Below are 15,855 nucleotides of genomic sequence, written 5' to 3' on the forward strand. Positions count from 1 at the left end.
CACTGATGGCCTTATGGTGGTTCCTTTGTATGAGAGAATTTTTCTTGCTGCTTTAAGAATTCTCTCCTTATCTTTGATTTTAAACAATTTTATTATAATGTATATTGGAGAAGTTCATTTTGGATTGAAATTAGGGGGTGACCTATTAGCTTCATGAACTTGGATGTCTAAGTCTCTCCCCAGATTTGGGAATTTCTTAGACATTTTATCTTTAAATAAGTTCCCTCTCTTCTTCTGGGACTCCAATGATGCATAAATTGTTTTATTGATGGTGTCCCATAAATCCCATAAAATTTTTTTCCCTTTCATTCTTTTTCCTTTTGGTCTTCTGACTGGATAATTTAAAATAATCTGTTTTCAAGCTCACTGATTCTTTCTTCTGTTTGGTCAAGTCTGCTGTTGAAACTCTTTGTTAAATTCTTCAATTCAGTCACTGCATTCAGCTCCAAACTTCTGTTTAGTCTTTTTATGTTTTCTATTTCTTTGTTGAACTTTTCATTTTGTTCTTATATTTCTGATTTCATTAAATTGTTTATCTGTGTCTCTTGTAGCTCTCTGAGCATCTTTAAAATCATTATTTTGAATTCTTTGTTGGGAATTCTCAGATCTCCATTTCTTTGGGGTCAGTTACTGGAGAATTACTGTGTTCCTTTAGTGGTGTCACATTTTCCTGATTTTTTTGTGATCCCTATAGCCTTGCATAGGTATCTGCACATTTGAAGAAGCTGTCACCTCTTCCCAACTTTATGGACTGACTTCAGTAAGAAAAGACCTTCACTTGGAGGTGGAACATACTGGAGTATCCTGTGACCCAGGGTCTAGTGGTGGAGGGCACTAAGAGCAGAGGTGTGTGATGGCTCCAGGTCTGGGGTGGTCTGATGTATCATCAGCACAAGCTGCTGGGGTCCACAGCATCAACAACGGTGTGGTCCTTGGTAGCTCTGTAGGGTATCCACAGTGGCTGCCAGGGCTGTTGGGGTTCTCAGCAGCAAGTTCAGATCCAGTGATTAGGGATCAGTGCAGGCAGCAGTGTTGGCTGGAGCTGGTAGTTTACACATACCAGCTGTGGTGGCTAGCTGCGGGTGGTTGTGTAGTAGCAGGGGCCAGTTTCAGAACCTACATAGTGGTGGGGGCCAGCAGGTAGGCCAGCAGTTAGGGCCAGGGCCAAATTCTGGCACACTGGCAGCTGTGAGACCCTGGTTGAGGGCATGCATTCCTGTGTCTGCAGGGTCTCCTCACTAGTGCATACATGGCAGTGGAGGAGGTGAAGGGAATCAGGCCAGGGGTGTGTAGGTGCACAGCTGAAGAGGCTAGCTGCAGGTTAGCCTGCGGGTTGCAGATAAAACCTAAGTGCACAGCATGGACAGATGCCCCAAGACAAAGGGCTTTGGTGCTTGAATATTCTACTCACATATCTGATTCAGGTTATCTTTCCAAAACTGCCCTGGCAGCTAGCCACTATATTTTTAGCTTGTCAATGTTGTTTAAAAAAATGGGTTTTGTTTTTGTTGGTGGTGGTAGTGGCTTTAACCCAGCATTCTGTTTTTATTGTTTAAACAGGAGGTTTGACCTGAATAACTAGTATGAATTACCCAGGAAGTTGGGGAGACCATTTCCAGTCACTAGGACTAAAGACTGTGTCTTTTCAACAACTGCATATTTAGTGTATGGAAAGGGAGCAGCTCTGCAATAGTTATATCTTTATCTGGCAGATATTTTCTCATACTTTAGGCTGTAGTCAATTGAACATATAAAACTGGAGATTTCATCCCAGCTGGAATTAATTACTCCTTCCTCAGGGCTCTCAAGCAGTTTGTAACTCTAATACGGCACTAATCCTTCCCTCGGATTAGAGATTTGTGTATACACGTCTGCATTTCCCTTTCCAGTGAAAGCTTCTTGATGGTGTGGTTCTGTGTTCCCACCTTCAGAGCCCAATCAGCCCTCAATATGGTGATGGCCGATATGCTTTCAGCACTCAAAAGATTTATGCTAAATTATACTGAATGAAAGGGAAACTGGGTAGAGATTTCATCCAAAACCAAAAGTAATATACTTTCTAATATTAAAAAGTAGAGAGATACAAACAGGCAAAGCCAGGTTGAAGACAGCCCTTCTATGTATTATCTAGGAAGGGCATCAGAGCTGTTAGATGTTATTAACACCTCCTTTTGAATCCATTTGTCCATGGCCCAGCTGGGAACACCACCCTGGCAGAATGACACACAGCACAGATATATGCTAATGGCGACAGAGTAAGGAGTATGTCTGGGGTCTGTGGACCTCATGGCCTAGGGGGGTACCACAGTGTGGGACCCTAGAAAGCCATGGACTGCAAGAGAGGGATGAGTCAGGAAGCAGGATGGAGAAACATCCATGAAAATACAGAATTTGGAAACAGAGACTCGAGAGAAAACCTTTTCTGCTTTCAACTGCATCTCGACTGTGTAACCATCCTCCAGCCAACTGACTTTATAACACTGGCTGAGTGAGGGCAGGAGAGGAAGTGGTGAGAAGGGCAGGGGTCCCAGGAAGCTAGATCCAAACCTCCTTCAGCTTATCTCCTTATGAGAAGAAATCTGGGTCCTGGGGAGCTATTTGATAAGTGGTCTGTAAATCCCTCTGCACTAACAGCTGTCTATCGCCCCATTCTGTACCCCTGCCCTGAACAGGGATATTGGAATGTAAGCTCCTGCTCTAGGGCTCAGAGACATATAGAACAACAAAGTGAAAGAAAGCATCAGTGTCTTTAAAAGGCATTATAAGCAGTGCCCAGAGCAGAGCCACCAATCATAATCTGATTGATCATCCTACACAGGGCAGGGAAGGCAGGGTGGACATCGTATGAGCCCAGGTGGAAGAGAGCAGGTAGTGTTGGCTGAAGGGTTTCCTTTTGGAAAATGGGTGAACGTACCGTTTTGTGGTTGTTGTGTTTGGCCGGTGTTCAAGGTACTGTTAGATGACAAGTGTACTCCTCTGCCTTAGAACGTGTGAGGGTTGACTTTATATGTCAACTTGGCTGAGTCCTGGGGTGCCCAGATGTTTGGGCAAACATTATTCTGGGTGTTTCTGTGAGGGCATTTTTGGTTGAGATTCATGTAAATCAGTGAACTTTGACGGAAGGCAATTGCCCACCACAACGTGGGTGAGCCTCATCCTATCGGTTGAAGGCTTGAACAGAATAAAAAGAGAGCAAGAGAGAATTCTCCAGCCGATGGTCTTTGGACTTCACCTGTATCACGGGCTGCCTTCAGGCTCAAACCAGAACATCTACTTTCCTGGGTCCTTAGCCTGCCTGCCCACCCTGCAGATTCTGGACTTGCCAGCTTCCATAATTGAATACAAGGAATGACCAATTCCTTATAATAAATCTGTCTAGATACACACATCATATTGGCTCTGTTCCTCTGGAGAACCCCGACTAATAGAGAAGGGAAGCTTACAGAGGACGGGGAGATGCCTATGAGCAAACAGAATAAAACTGGCTCTACCTTGCACCCAAGAGAACAGCCTCATGTCATATTTTTAAGTAATTTTTATGCCCAATTTCTCTATTTCCTTCCAGCTGTGGCCCCTAAGTCCTGGCATAATGTCTATTTTGTACCTACAGATAGGCACAAATTGGTGAGTTCACTGAACACACAATGTCTATTTCAAGGGAATCCAGTCTCCTGTCAAGACTGACTCTAAGAGATTTTCACAAAGTTTTTGTAAACGTCACCATCCAGAAACATTGCCAAGTTTTACCATTAGAGAAGGCAAACAGTTTTAAAAATATAATACCCTTTGACTACACTCTCTATGTGACTTACAGTCTTTAAAAAAAACACTACTTTCAGAAATTTTGCCCAGGTGGGATGGTTGGTCCCCCACCCTCACTACTGGCCACGTCTGTAAGAAACAGGAAGTGAGGGGGAGGGGTGTAAGGATGATGGAAAACGGCTAGCTCATCCTTTACTAAGCCTCATGCAGAGACCTTGCAGTTCATGCCCAAACCTCAAGAATCCCTAATTTTAAATGTTTTATATATTAGAGAGAGGAAAACAGTTTTCCTTTGTTTATCTTACCTATACCAAAGCTTATGAAGGGCTCTACCTGAACCCAAAATCTGTACAGAAGTGAACCACCTGACCATGGAAAGAAGAAAAGAAAGTCATCATACAGACACCAGTCCATGCAAAGACATTGCCTGAAAGTCAGAGGAAGTGACAGAGGCAGCGGGCTACTGTAGAAGTATTATTTCATGTCTAGTTCTATGAAGATATATACACTATATCTATGTATATATGTGTGTGTATCTATCTATCTATCTATCTATCTATCATAATTCCAGTAATTTACTCCACTACTTTGGAAATAATGACCTTCCTGATTCTGGATGAACTGGAAACTCCAGGACCCATTTCTTCGGCACACACAGTGTAGTGCAGCAGTTAGGAGCACAGGCTCTGGTGTTGGACCACTGGGTTCAAATCCTGAATCTGTCACTTGCTGAGTGTCTATAGGGAAGTTGCTCATCCTCTCTAAGCCTGTTTCCTGTTTTGAGAAGAAGGAATAATAGAATACATACTGCACAGAACTGCTGTAAGGATGAAACAAAGCAACTCATTGAAAATGCTTAGGACTTAGGAAATGCTCAATAAATGCTATTCATTATTAAAATTATTATTATTCACAGGGAGTTTGTGTAAATCAATAGTCTTTGAGCAAAAGCTTTGGACAGACAATAAGCTATGGAGGTAGGAACCCTGCATGAAGTGACTGTGAGATGAAAAGAAAGACTTGCCTAGCAGTCTGCACAGAAAAAAAAAAAAAAAAATCACGCTTGTAAACTATTTTGTGACTGCTACTATACAGAACCTGGTCCATCTGTGGATAGCTGCAGGCTTTGCTTCAATGTGGAGAAACATTAGGGGGTCATTCAAATCCTGAGCACTGCTGGCTTCAACTTCAAATAAGTCAGAGATAAAAACTCTCCTGACCAAACAGCAGCCAGCTCTGGCTGGGAACGTTCTATAAATTGATTTATCAAAGTTGGCCTGAGTCATTGCTTCACAGCTTTTTAATTGAGCTTTTCACAACTATAGAAGTCTTTCCTTATTGTGATAATTTATATGCATATTAAAATTTCAGTTGCTACTACATTTTTATTTTTCTCAAATTTAAACTGGTGGTGCCTATTTGCAAATGAAACCCTACATACCCATGTGCTAATGCAAATAACAGAAAAGCAAAAGTGGTATAAAGTGGGCTTGATTTTTACCACCTGAAAGAACTGAGTTATCACAGTTTTTGAAAGACCTGCCTCTGCTTCAACAAACCTCCGGTGGAAGGTAACACCCTGCATTTGTTTCTTCTGCTTTGTTGGATTTCCAGGACACTCTTCTGTTCCCTACCTTCATTTTTCACCGAGGGAAAAAAAATTAACCTGATAATTTATCATTCTTTTCCAGATCATGTCTTCTGTCTGCCAGCAAATGAATAAGTAAATTTGAATTTCCCGATGTACAAGAGAATGCATTTTGAAAAAAGATTCCATTCTAGAGTTGCTCATGGCACACTGAAAGTGAACTACCTCTCTGCTATTTGTGGTGTATATGAACTATTATTTGAAAACTATTGCTATTGGTAGTAACAAGATTCTGGGCCTGCCAGGACCAAGTCCAGTTATGAGAATTTGTTGTGGACATCTCAATGTAGGGGAAGGTCACTCATTATTTCCTCACCTTCCTGAAGAAGAGACTCATCCTTCAGCTTGAACTTGGCCTTGAGAGGGAGAAACCACAGAAAGGGAACCTCTCCTTCCTGACTATGAAGAGGAAAGATGTCTTAGAGGCAGATCTGTATTGGAGAATGTTAAGAGGGCAATCTCCATGAAGTAGTATTCTGAAGTTAAGAAAAGATAAACCAAGGAAAGATGTCCCGGAAAATGTCTGGTTCTCTTAGAGACCCTGTTTTGATTTTATTAGAGTTTTTCTAGGTATTTCTTGAGACTTTCTAAAAAGTTCCAGCCAAGCTCAACTTTCAAAGGCAAAATCAATGGAAAAATGTTTTACCTTGTGAGTGTCGAAGGAGGATCAGTGTGCCTTGGGATCCAAGGATAGTTGTGGTGAAGGTGGTTGCATTGATAGAATGGTGGTAATGGTGGTGATGGTTTTATTTAAAGTGAAAGAACCAGTCTTGGAAGAAAAGAATCTGATGAGGTGGTTTGGGAGTCCTTCCCATGAAGAGGACTTTTGGTCAATTTTTATGGGCTTTTTTTGGTTTTTGTTTCACATTTTTGAATATGCAGAACAGTTAATCATGTAAATTGGGACCATATCTCATTTACTCTACATTCTTTTTCTGTTTATAGAGATATCATTGACATACATCACTGTCTAAGTTTAAGGTGTACAGCATAATGATTTGACTTACATATATCATGAAATAATTAGCACAATAAGTTTAGTTAACATCCATTATCTCATACGGACACAAAAAAAGAAAAAAATTTTTTTTCTCCTTTACATGTTTATCTCTTAAAACACTTAAAAAATATGACATCTATTGTATGAAATATTTTATTATATATATGTGCATTTTCATTTTAAAACTATACTGCAATTCATGAGCATGCAAAATGAAATATAAGAAGGACCCTTTCAAACCAGAAACAGAAGAAAAATAGAAGGTTTTTTGAGAAAAAACAATGCCTAACATCATATTTAATGGTGAAATACTGAATGCTTTCCCCCTAATATCAGGAGTAAAAAAAGAATGCTTGCTCTCACTCCTTCTATTCAATATTATACTAGAGGTTCTAACCAGTGTAATAAAGGAATTAAAAGAAGGGAAAGATATAAGATTTGAAAGGAAGAAGTAAAGTTACCTTTATTCTTGGACAACATGGCAGTGTATGAAAAACACTCTAAGAAATCTTTGAAAGCTACTAGACCTAATAAGTGAGTTTAACAAGGTTGCAGGGGAGAAGATCAACAAGCAACGATACACGTATACAAAGTATATACAAACTGCATTTGTATATACTACAACACATGAAACCCTTGTAATTAAAATCAAATCAATAATTCAATTTACAGTGACAACCAAAAACATGAACACATGAGGGATAAAATTAACAAATACGTGAAAACTACTGAAACTATACACCCTGGTTTAAAAAGTTTAAAAACCTAAATAAATGGGGAGGTATACCACTTTCATGGATTGAAATGAGTCCATATTGCTAAGATAACAATGCAGTCCCAAGTAAAATCCTATTGGACATTTTTGCACAAATTGACAAGCCAATTCCAAAATTTAGTTGAAAATACAAAGGACCTAGAAGAGGCAAAACATTTTTTTAATAGGAAGTCCAAAGTTTAAAGACATGTTTCTAACTTCAAGTCCTACTTTAAGGCTATGGTAATCAAGACAGTGTTATATTGATGTAAAAACAGACATATGGAACAGAATCTAGAATCCAGAAATATATCTACACATTCATTTTTCACAAATGACCCATGGAAAAAGGAATGTCTTTTCCATAAATGATGTTGGAACAACTAGAAATTGTTGTCAATTTTTACCTCACTCTACACAAAATTAATTCTACACAATAATTAATCACAGATCTACATGTAATGATTAAGATTATAAAACTTCTGGATGGAAATATTGTGATCTCGAGGTAGGCACAAAAAACACAAAAATTATAGAAAAATTATATATTGGATTTGATCAAAATTAGAATATTTGCTCTTCAAAAGACACCATAAAAAGCAACAAATCATAGACTGAGAGAAAATATATATAGCACATATAAGAGAAATAACTTGTATCTAAAATATATGAAGACCCGCATAGCACAGGGAGATCAGCTCGGTGGTTTGTGACCACCTAGACGGGTGGGATAGGGAGGGTGGGGGGGAGGGAGATGAAAGAGGGAAGAGATATGGGAACATATGTATATGTATAACTGATTCACTTCGTTATAAAGCAGAAACTAACACACCATTGTAAAGCAATTATACTCCAATAAAGATGTTAAAAAAATAAAATATAGGAAGAAAGCTCCTATCTCTATTAGCAGACAACTTACTTAAAAGCACAAAAAGATTCCAACTTACACTTCACAACGTAAGAAATCTGAATACCCAATAAGGACATGAAAAGATGCTCAACATTGATCAGGAAAACGTAAAATTTAACTATAATAAGCTCTCACTTTATACGTATAAGAATAGCTAAAATTAGAAAAACTGACCATACCAAATGCTGACAAGGATGTGAAGCAGCTGGAACGCTTAAGCTTTGCTGGTAGGAATGTGAAAAAGTCCAACCACTATGAAAAACAGCTTGGCAGTTTCTTTAACAGTTACACATATATCTCCCATATGATCCAGTCATTCCACACCTAGGTATTTACCCAAGAGAAATGAAACTATATGTCCATACAAAGACTTGCACACAAATGTTCATAGCCGCTTTACTCATAATATCTCCAAACTGGATACAATCCAAATGTCTATCAGCAGGTAAACAGATAAACAAATGGTGTCATATGTATATACAATGATGTAATACTCAGCAAAAGAGGACCAAACTACAAATATATGCAACATGACTAAAGCTCAAACTCACTGTGTAGAGTGAAAGAAACCAGTCTCAAAAGAGCATATACTGTTACCTTTACTTGAAACTCCAGAAAAGACAAATCGAATCTATAATAACAGAAGGCAGGTCAATGGTTGCTTAGGAGCTGCAATGTGAAGGGAGTTGATTGGGAAGTGGCAAAGGAATCTTCTGTGGTCATCGAAACAGTCCGTATTTTGACTGCAGTTGTGTTTTTATCAAAATTCATTAAACGATATACTTTAAATGAGGACATTGGATTGTATGTAAAGTATACCTCCATAGTCAATAATAATAAACTCCACAGAAACATAAATGTCAAAACTTAGCCCTCAAAATGTTTCTGCCTTCTCTTCCCATTGCCATTTTCCCTTCTCCCAGGCAGCCTGTCCACAACACTTACAAATACAAGTGCAGCGGCATCTTGCTGTTAGAGTCAATGAGGGCTACATACAGAAAACTAAACATCTTCATAAAGAGTGAAAAAAGTCAGTCTATCATGAAAATAATTTAAGTGTTTGGATTAGAGTTGATCACCATAAGCAGTATTTAAACATCCATTTAATTTAAGTGTATTTCCTTTCTTTTTATTTGGTTGTAGAAATACATCTTCAGATCTTCACCATACATGAAAATATCCAAATCAACTAAAAAATAAAAGGACAAGAAATACGCAGTAAATATATATTTAATTTTTGTTTTAAAAAATCAACTGCTTGGGCTTCCCTGGTGGCGCAGTGGTTGAGAGTCCACCTGCCGATGCAGGGGACACGGGTTTGCGCCCCGGTCTGGGAGGATCCCACGTGCCGTGGAGCGTCTGGGCCCGTGAGCCATGGCCGCTGAGCCTGTGCGTCCGGAGCCTGTGCTCCGCGGCGGGAGAGGCCACAACAGTGAGAGGTCCGCGTACCGCAAAAAAAAGAAAAAAAAAAAAATCAACTGCTTGAGTGCTTTCAAAGATGGTCTTATTTCATAAATGCTGGGAATAAATATATAGAAAGACTGGCCAGCCTGTTGGACTAACAAGAGCTCTGTCACAGGATTCTTTCTTGTGTCTCTCAAGAATTCAGGCAATACAAAGAGAAAAACAAATCTCCCTATCGTCCTGCCCTCCCCTGTCCATGACTTACATATCAATTGTGACCCTTTGCATTGTTTTATGCTTTCAACGCAGCATGGGCAGGAGCTCAGAGTGATGCACTTGAACCTTACTTGAGATTTAAAAAAAAAAAAAAAAACCTGAACAAAATCTGCTGTTTCTTCTGACTCCCAGCCTGGGGCTCAGACTGTACAAGACACAGATACTGGGAAGAAGGTCAGTGGAGATGTTTGCCAGGACAGGATCTAAGGACCACTGTTGGGGTTCCCACTGGGAGATAAAACTTTATGTCTGATAAAATGGAATAAATAGCAAATACGGAAAAATAACTTTAAAATGCTAGTTCTCTCCCCCTGCTCTTTGCAGAAGTCTGTGTAATCTAAAAAATTATGGTTCAAATGTTCTTTTTCCAGCCAGCTTTCACTCTCTAGTCCTAACTTGCTAGCATGTGAAAAATGCTGTTACTAAAGTGGTTAAGGGTCACAAAAACAGAAAAATTGGAAACCAAGAAAGATCTCCCACAGTGGCTGCAAGTAAGAAGAAAATACATATGGTGGTAATATGATCAGGATTTCAAAAATGAGCCCTCCCATTCCTATTTGGCTACCAATTCAAGATTGCCCTGTTCTCTCCTCTGTGACCAATGTTGTAGACCTCTTCACATTACTGATCTTACACACACACACACACACACACACGCATACCAGGTGATGTTTATGCCCTCATTCTCTCACTAACCTAAAGACCAAAAGCAGTAACCTGCAGAAGTACATTCAGAATTTTGTGTCTGTCATTGCATAGGTTCCTATAGGAAATTAACCCCCAAAATGAATCACCAGCGTATTCATTTATTTAACATATTTTTAAGGACCTGTTAGGTTCTTTTTTTTTTTTTTTTTTTTGCGGTACGCGGGCCTCTCTCCGCCGTGGCCTCTCCCATCGCGGAGCACAGGCTCCGGACACGCAGGCTCAGCGGCCATGGCTCACGGGCCCAGCCGCTCCGCGGCACGCGGGATCCCCCCGGACCGGGGCACGAACCCGTGTCCCCTGCATCGGCAGGCGGACTCCCAACCACTGCGCCACCAGGGAAGCCCAGGATCTGTTAGATTCTTTACTGGACTTATTTCCAAACATTTTTCAGCTCATCAAGAACGCTTTTAGTCCTTGGTTATACAAGATCCAAGGATATTTCAAAGTAATGGATTTATGAATTTCAGCATGAATATAAAACCTACTCTAAGGATGAAGAAATGAAAGAAGAGGGAAGAGGGAATCAAGAAAACACATCAAAAAGTAAGCACTGTCCACTTCCTAAGTTCAGCCTTTGGGTAACATGTAGGCAAGGAGCTCTTTCTGAAATGTTTCCCAGGACACATCATCAACCCCAGAACAGAGTATGACTCTGGTGTGAATGACTGAATGATCCTTCCTGCCTGCCTACCTCCTTTCTTTCCTTCCTCACTCTCCCCTCTTCCTCTCTTTCTTTCTTCATTTATCTTTTGAAAATTTAAATCACATACAAGCGTGAATTTATTTACATCTGTCAAATACTTATGTTTATTTTACACATATTTATATATTTCTTTATAATATTTCTCTGCCATTTTGTTTGCCACATGGCTTTCTCCTCACCTCTTACAAGTACTTGAAGGACAGAGTCGACAAATTCTTTTTGTTAATCTCTTCCCTTTTCTACCTGCTTCACAGTCCATTTAACAAATATATGCAGAATCTTGCAAAAGATTCTGTTCAGAACTGGTTCTCAGTAAATTCTTATTCTCTAAGTGAGGGCTATTAAATAAACTAGATAGAATTAAACTTATCATATGAAGTTATGTGAATTATTTAAATGACTGCATAACAAAAGAAACAATCATTTTTCAAATGACACCGAATTGTCTAAACATAAATTTACATGTATCATATTTTCTACAGTTGACTCTACAAGGAGAGTCTTTTTGTAATCCTGTATAATAACTAAATATTCACAGGATTAATTTGGTAGATTCAGTGTACTGCAGTAACAGTTAAATGACATCTACCTGATATACACATCACTCATTAATCATATTAAAATCCTGAGACTTGATTTGAATTACCTGTAATTTAGAGAACTTCAAAGATATTCATGTATTCTACACTTGAAGCTTTCAAGTCCCGAGAAGATCAAAGAGATTTGTTCAACTGTGGAAACCTTCTTAAGAGCTTTCTAAGACCCTACATATCATACACATTTCATATATAAGACAAGATTTAGGAGAATTAAGGCCACAGTGGTATAAATGTCAGATTCATTTGCTTATAATATAAATAATGCAAAATTCTTCTCTAGCAGCCATGATCAAACTCTGCTTTTTGATGAAACAGAGAAGCAGATGGCCCATTCAGGGTGATTAAAGTTAAGCAAAGTATTTTAATATGACTAATTTAGGGAAAGAAGGAAGGTAGAAATCTGAGATGGAGGAGAGAATGAGGTCCCACTTAAGTAATATAATTAGAATAGCTGGTGATGATCTAGCTCAACCAAATTTACTTTTTCAGGTGGGGAAACTGAGACTCAGAGTTTAGAAGCAGCTTGCCACCCTCCTTATGTTTCTGTTTCCTATGAGGACATCACCTGTCTTATTAAATATATGTTACAATATCCTAAAAAACAATCAACCTGTCACCTACTAGATTTAAAGAAAAAGAAGACTCTCTTCATCTTACTCAAATCCCAAGTTAAAGTACTTTCATTCTTATTTTTTTAAAAAAGGGTGTACTTAATAAATAGTGTAAAATAATGAGCCTAGAATCAATCTCAAAAATCTCTAATAAACATAAAAGTGTGAAACTAGTATATTTATCCAAATAAATTAAATGGAAACGCTGTAGACAGACCGAATGCTTCCTTACACAAGAGTTCAAAGAGTTCAGGGTGAAATAATGGCAAATAAATAGGCTTTGGAATTTAAAATAATAATAATAATAACTGAGTTTAGATTCCTCATCTAATGCCTAATGGCTATGTGCTATGGAGCAAAGAACATGACTAACTTGACCTCGCTTTCTCTCATCCTTCAAATGAGTATAATAATATCCATGTTATACAATTGTAGGAGATTAATGCATTTAAAAAGACAGCACACGGGCTTCCCTGGTGGCGCAGTGGTTGGGAGTCCGCCTGCCGATGCAGGGGATGCGGGTTCATGCCCCGGTCTGGGAGGATCCCACGTGCCGCGGAGCGGCTGGGCCCGTGAGCCATGGCCGCTGAGCATGCGCGTCCGGAGCCTGTGCTCCGTAATCGGAGAGGCCACAACAGTGAGAAGCCAGCATACCGCAAAAAAAAAAAAAAAGACAGTACACAGTCTGGCACATAAAAGTCCTCAATCAATTTTACTTATTATTATTACTTTTATTATTATCATCTTTTTGGTACCATTGTTATCCACAATAATGTTGATTCAGTAGAAAATCGCCTAGTCCGTGGCTTGATCCTCATCTTCACGGGAGATACTATAGCTTATTTGTTTCACACTATCCAAACTAACAAATGGTTTATTTAAATATTAGAATGTTAATCTTTTGATCTAAAATGGAAATTGGCTATACAGAGAGGGCACCACTATACTTAAGAGACCAAATTATTTATCAAGGCATGTTTGATAGCCAGTACAAAAGGAGTTGAAAACTAGTAATTATAGCAAATATCCATTGGATGGTTACTGTGTGTGGAGCAGTCTTCTCATACAGTCTCGTATGATCCAATATAAACCTTGTGAACTAGGTACTACTGTATCTCCATTTCACAGATGAGATAAATTGCGGCACAGAGAGATTCAGTACCCTGCTCAAGTGTACAGATCCAGCAAATGATGGAGCCAGAATTGAATATAAGTCTTCCTTGCACCATTTACCCTCATACGATTCTACCTTCCTAGACCCTAGTGTCTATTTCCAGTAAGATAAGAAATCAATACCTTGATAAAAACATTCTCTACATGTATTAGTTTGAATATATGCCATAACAGAGAGCAGAGAGACTCAAAATTATGGCTGACCTTCAAAGTTAGTTTATTTGTCAGTCATGTAAAAGTCCAGGTGGGTGGACCAGGGCTGGTATGGCAGCCCCATGATCATCAGGAATGCAGGCTCCTTCTCCCTTGTAGCTATATGTACACTTTTTGTGTAAAAGTACATACACCTTTCTCTACATGTTCTTTCATGTAATAGTACAAGATGGCTGCTGCAGCTCCCACCTTCACGCCCTCATTTCTGCATATTCTGTAAATATATGTATGCCTGTTTGTCTGTGTATATATGTGTATATATATAGAGTGAGAGATTAAGATTTATTATAAGGAACTGGCTTATGAACTAAGGAGACTGACAAGTCCCATGATCTGCTGTCTGCAAGCTGAGGACCCAGGAGAGCCAATGTGCACGTCCAGTCCAAGCCCAAAGGCCTGAGAACCAGGAGAGCTGATGGTGTACGTTCCAGTCTGAGAGCGGGAGACCAATGTCCCCACTCAAAACCTGGCAGAGAATGAATTCTCCCTTACTTTGCCATTCAGGCCTCCAAAGGATTGGCTGAGGCCCACCCACATCGGGGAGGACCATCTGCTTTACTCAGTCTACAAATTCAAATGCTGATCTCATCCAGAAACACCCTCCCAGGCACACCCAGAATAATGGCCGCCCCGTGTCCCAGTCAAGTTGACACAAAAAAATTTAATCAGCACAGGACTGGAGATAGCTCAGGGATGAAAGCTAAAAGCAGAGGTCCTGATGAGAGAACCACTAGCTTTTGCTAACCTGGAGGAAGAGAAGGCAGCAACATGAGATCAAACCCCCATCATCTAAACTGCAGCAGAAAAGCAACTATCCAGTGGACTGAGACTTACTAGGCAGCCGTCTTGTAACATTTAGGATAAATGGGATTATTTCCTTCCTTAAAAAAAAAGTCAAAGTGAGTGAGCAAACAAAAACACTATGAAACACCCTTCTACTCTGCCTGCATCATTTTTAGTTTTCTTATTCTCTGAGGCAATATCTTCAACACAAATTCATAAAATCATAGCCTAACCTGCTCTTGACTTTAGCCTTTGATGTAGTCAACCTCTCTGGTGTCCTTTAAGCTCTGGAAACTCAGAGGATAGCACAACTGCAATAGGGTCAAGTGTGTTACCTGTAGGGGACTTCAAGGGTCAAAATGTGACGGCTGTTCAGGTGGCCAAGTTTATTTAGAGAGTAGCTCCATTTTATTTTTCCTGCCAGAGAATCACAAAACAACCTGACCAGCTCACTTCAGTAAGTACCTAAAATCAAACAGAAAATCAGACAAACATCAGAACAGGCTTTTGAACAAAGCCATGAACTTTCTGGGCCTCGCTGTACACGAGGTTTCGAATGTCCACGTCATGCTATTCAGAAGCAGAAGTAAACAACACTCTGCAAGAATCAATGTGCTTTCAGTTCTGCGATGGCCGTGCGCTCAGAAGCTGAATGAGAAGCAACACACAGACTCAGCCTGATCAACAACCTTAAAACAGACCTGCGTATGTCCCCAGTGGAGGGCCCTGCCGCCCTGACTAGCAAGACACAAGTCTTCCAGAGGAAGGATAAAGCTTTTGACAGGTTAGCAACCTGACTCTGATAAGGATGGCTAATTGCACTGGCTTAAACATGAAAATGTCTCTTTTTGGTGCACTGTGGATTTTCAGAGGGTCTCTGAATGCTGCTTCAGATAACATCTCTTCCTCCCACGGTAAAGATTCTCCATGATGGATGATGGACCCAGGGGAGGATGGCTCCGTAGACAAGTGAAGATGCAAGTTGCTCTTGCTGGAAGCTGACAGCAACCTGACACTGACTTGTCAACTGAGGCTGAGACTCTGTTTTACTGAGCACAGTGGAGAGGATCTGCTTAACCACCCTGAAAACTAAACCCCAGGGAATGGGATGCTTTGGTTTACTGGACATTTGATTCTCCAAAAGCCTTTTTGATATTTCAACCCTTATTATTGGAATTCTTTGAACTTGGAAGAATCAACTTCTCATTTTAGTACTTATTTCAGGAGTACACAGAACATAAGTGAACTCACAGATGGGGATTTGGCACAGATACCTGAACTGTCAGTGGATACAGATGAGGAACTTAAGTG

Source organism: Aethalodelphis obliquidens, unplaced genomic scaffold, assembly GCF_003676395.1.
Source record: "Aethalodelphis obliquidens isolate GAN/ISIS:26980383/991018 unplaced genomic scaffold, ASM367639v1 scaffold2, whole genome shotgun sequence".
Classification (NCBI taxonomy): Eukaryota; Metazoa; Chordata; class Mammalia; order Artiodactyla; family Delphinidae; genus Aethalodelphis; species Aethalodelphis obliquidens.